A 4,805-nucleotide genomic window follows, 5' to 3' on the forward strand; every position below is an offset into this window, starting at 1 on the left:
AATTAGGGCTTATAAGTCCAATAAAGTTGAATTGGGTGCTTATTGGTCCATTGGGCCCAATAAGGAATACCTAATCCAATATGGACTCAACCGGGATTCTTAGGGTTTTTAGACTCTTTGATGATCATAATTGATGAATCTAAATGAGCATTGAGTGAGATTTACTTAGCTTACATGATTTACAATCGCTGAACGGTTACACAGGAATAGAATTTCCTAGCTAAAATGCTAGTTGTGACAACTTACATAAGAAAAGATCTAAGAAGTGGAACGCCAAGGTAAAGACTTTTTACCTCCAAATAGATGCCAACACGATGTAAATTCTAGATCTACAAGCTTCTTCTCATTCCAAGCCTCGTCAAGAAATGTACTAAACACACATTTTTGGCCTCACATACAAACTCAAAATAGGGGTTGACTCGATTAGGGTTTTTCTCTGGACGTGAAAGTGGCAAGGGTGGTTGGGGGAAAGGAATCAAGGTCCTTTATATAGGGTGCAAACCCTAAAAATTAGGGTTTTCAAAAACAGCCTCAACTCGTCGATTACGTTCCATAATCCATGCGGCCTAATCGGTGTCTACACGAGGAGTTGGGGGCAACCAACTCGTCGAGTAGGCTCTAAAATATGTGTTTAAAAGCTTTAAAATTTATACCTATGAGTCAGGATGTTACAAAAAACCTAACATGTTTCACCCCAAATACATAAGCATACAGACATATAAGCATAAGTCACAAAGACAATAAGCAAATACAAGCATATCAGCAAGTTTCACATACACAACCATCATCTAACAAACATAATCCAGTGGCCCGACATTGGTGCCTTCGAATCACGAGTACGGAGAAGAGACTCGCCTCAATGATAATGGATAAATCTCACACCTGAGCTGTTGGTACAAGAACCTCCTCACATTATATATATCCAATACAACCCTAATTAGCAATTAAGGTAATTATTCCAACTTAGCAAGTTAGAAACACCAAGGAAAATTCTTATTTGGCAAAAGACAATTTTTCCCTACCAAGCCTTAAACCCCTCATACTTAACCAAAAGTCAAACTGGTCAAAAATTCAACGGTCAATCTTTTGTTGAGCTCTGCCATGCATACTCTATCTCTATGATGGCATAGAGCCATAATACAGAAAGACGAATGGGAACCAGGCTATGCTGGGCGTAGCCCAGATTATGCACCACGTACAGAGGCTAAAGCCAAACTTCATTTTAAGCACTTAATACATTAAAACCTTTCACTCCAAGCTCACATTTGGTTCCTAATAGCTCCATAATGGATAATGTTTTAAACTTTATCCATTAAGATGGTCCAAACAACCAACATCTATTATTTAAGTTTCAAAGGGACCAAAAATGCATATTTCTCAATTTAATTGATTAAGTCCAAGTCTCCAACCTTCAGATTTAAATCATATGATGTTTAGATGGATAAACTTTCCAACTTTTCCATAACAAGGCCACAAACATTCAAGATCTAAACTTTATGCAATAAAGTGACCAAAAAGTGACAAATATGAAAATTAACAAGATTTATGAAACCAATGAGCAAGTTTGAAGCTTTTTACATTTAATGGTCTAGAAATGATGCAAACTTGTTGTATCTATACTTGAATCCTTCTTCTATAAATTTACCACCACATTGTTCCTTAATATTCCACCTTCTAATATAGAAATAAGCTCATAAATGATGCCAACACTCAAAATAAGTGAGAGGAGGCTATGTTAGAGTTAGAGTCTCAAGAGAGTGGAGGTTCATGATAGGAAGGAACCCCAAGAGGTTAGAGACCTTAAATAGGGCTCAAAACCCCGAAATTAGGGTTTTTACACTACAAAATTACGCCCTACATAACTTTGCGTACTCTCTGCATACTCTACTCAAAACATCAAAGTAAAATCATAAATAATCATTGCAAAATAAATCTCCAGGGAATGTAGTGCGATCAAACTAGGCTCTTCTTTTTATAATTGGAAGCACCTGAAAATGTTTAAACCACAAAACCGTAAGCACAAAGCTTAGTGAGTTCCCCAAAATACCGCATACCATACATATATGTTAGCTCAAGGCTGTACCACGTTTATTTCACCCCCGATTCTACTTCACCTCTGAGTTTATTTCAACTCACATGCCAACACATGGTTGTATTGGGTCTATTTCACCCTATATATATATATATATATATATATATATATATATATATATATATATATATATCAACCAGGCACACCAGCACACAACACATACAACATGAGTCATAAAGACTACAAACATATATAATCCCTAGTGTCCTATAGTATAGTGAGCAAACTCACCTGAACTAATCATCGGAAGCTCAACTGCCACCTCAGCAACAGAACAGCCAACCCAAGCTTCCTAAAGCGAAACCAAATCAATCCTTAGCCAAATGCTTAATTCTACGCAAGTTTGACCGAAAGTCAAACTGGTCAAAAATTCAATGGTCAAAGTCAATCTAATTGAAACCCACGTCATGGCCACTCAATCCAGTCCCGATCAAAATCTGTTGCCACATCATGGCAAATAAGCCACCATATCGTGGGTCCGTCTAGACAAAACAAACACGATAAGTCCCGCCACCATGGCGTGGCCTTCCTTGGTCACGCCATGGTCCTTAGTCTGAAAGGCTTTTCTTTAAAAAGAGCTTACTTCATAAGGACCAAAGCTAAAACATTAGATCTGGTTCCTAATGGTTTCATAATAGGTAAAGTTTCCAATTTTATCCATTAAGATGGAACAAACCACCAATATCTAGACTTTAAGTCTTAAATGGAACCAAAAATACATCTTTCTTAACTTAATCCATTAAGTCCAAGTCTCCCACTTTCATATCTGAATCCACATGATATCTAGATGGATAAAGTTTCCAAATTTATCCATAATAATGCCACGATACTTCAAGATCTAAACTTTATTGCACCAAAATGACCTAAAGGACCAAGATAACTTGCATGGCTAAAAAGGAAGGCAAAAGATCATAACTTTCCTAGTCCATAAGGTCCAAGAAACACTCCAAACTGATCAAAAGGTGTTGGAGTTCACTCAACTCCAAGATCACTCACAAAATGGATCAATAGTTCCAAAAACCACATATGAAGAGATCTAAATAACTAGATAGCAAGATTGGAACTTTATACTTACAATAGTCCAAAAGTGTTGTGCCTTTAATGGATCCAAGCTTGAAGCTTCATTCCTTGCAACCAAAAGATCTTCCTTAATCTTTGTGATTCATCAAAATATCATAAAAATCATACAAAAGAGGAGAAAGGATAGAGGAGGGGCTCAAATCTTGAAGGTGGAAACTAGAGTTTCTCCCAAGGGGTCTTAGAGGTGGTGGAGGCTGATAAAATGCCCAAAAATGTAGAACATTAAGCTTAATTAGGTTAAAAATCTTAAAATCATGGGCTTGGGCTAGAAAAGATCACCACCTCGTGGTCCTGACTCACCACTCCGTGGCGACGACCACCTCGTGGTTTCGTCTCACCACTTTGTGGTGATGGTTTTCACCTAAATTCATTCCAGCTTCAAACAATCATAACTTCTTTGTTTCAACTCCATTTTCGATGATATTTATATCCACGGAAAGGTATTAACGAGCCCCACACTTCTATCTAGTTAATTTTAGCTTACTACATGTTGAACTAAAAACCATAATACATAAAGGATGCCCAAAACATCACTTTTCCCACTTTCCACTTTAACTCCAAAACACAAAACCAACGCTTAGATCACATAACAAATATTATCAACATGCTATAGGTTCTAAACCCTGTTAATGTGAAGTTCAAGGCCTTTACTTGATCAATTTATTGTCCACAATCCTAAAATAAGAAACTTCTCGAAACCGGATGTTATAACTCCCCCCCCCCCCCCCCCCCCCCACTTAAACTGGATTTCGTCCTTGAAATCTGTTTTGGTTAGAATCTCTAAAAAGAATGCCTACATATCCCATAAGCTTCCTCTAACCAATTTGAAATCAAGTCATCTAAATAAAACTTGAGAGACCACTAAGTATCCTACAATTGCCAACAAACAACCCAATAACTTGAAAATACTCAACCACAAAAACTACCTTCTCTTCCTAGCTGAAGACCCAACTTCCAGTGAAAACGAATCAAACCGGGAATTCTCAAAACTACAAACACAAACCAACACCATCAATATACTCTCCCAAAACTGGAAACTCATCAGTCTAAAGTCCAGAACCATACCCTAAGACTGATGATCATCCATTCATCGTACCTACCCCTAGCATCGACTAGGAATACCATTAAACCACGATGAAATGATACTTAAAACATACTTATCATGATTTTCAACCAACCCTGAGTCCGTAAATTATGCCCAAAAGCCTTAAATACATACTCGACTTCCTAAAAAGTCATCACCAACCCACTACTCCCACGATCATAATGATGTTTAATCCTAGAATTTTTATGTTGCATCCAAATCCCTCATTAGATCAGGTGTACATCCACCTGAAAAATCACTCGGGACATTTGCAATGAACTCCATGAATCCAGATTTCAGAACCGATATCCAACACTAGTAACCAAACTCCTAATAAACAACCCACAAGCAAATAGGGTTTATAATACAAACAATTCAACAAGAGGCTTCTGATGCACAATTAATACTCCCATCAACCTTTTACTATCCACATGATCCCAACCAGCTAGTCATTAAGTCTTCCGACTCCCAGTAAGGCACTAACACCCAAACATGCCAATAAGACCAACCATCCAAGACCTAAGAGTATCAATAAAATGACTATCAGAT

This window comes from Lactuca saligna, chromosome 5 (genome assembly GCF_052625555.1).
Source record: "Lactuca saligna cultivar CGN05327 chromosome 5, ASM5262555v1, whole genome shotgun sequence".
NCBI lineage: Eukaryota > Viridiplantae > Streptophyta > Magnoliopsida > Asterales > Asteraceae > Lactuca > Lactuca saligna.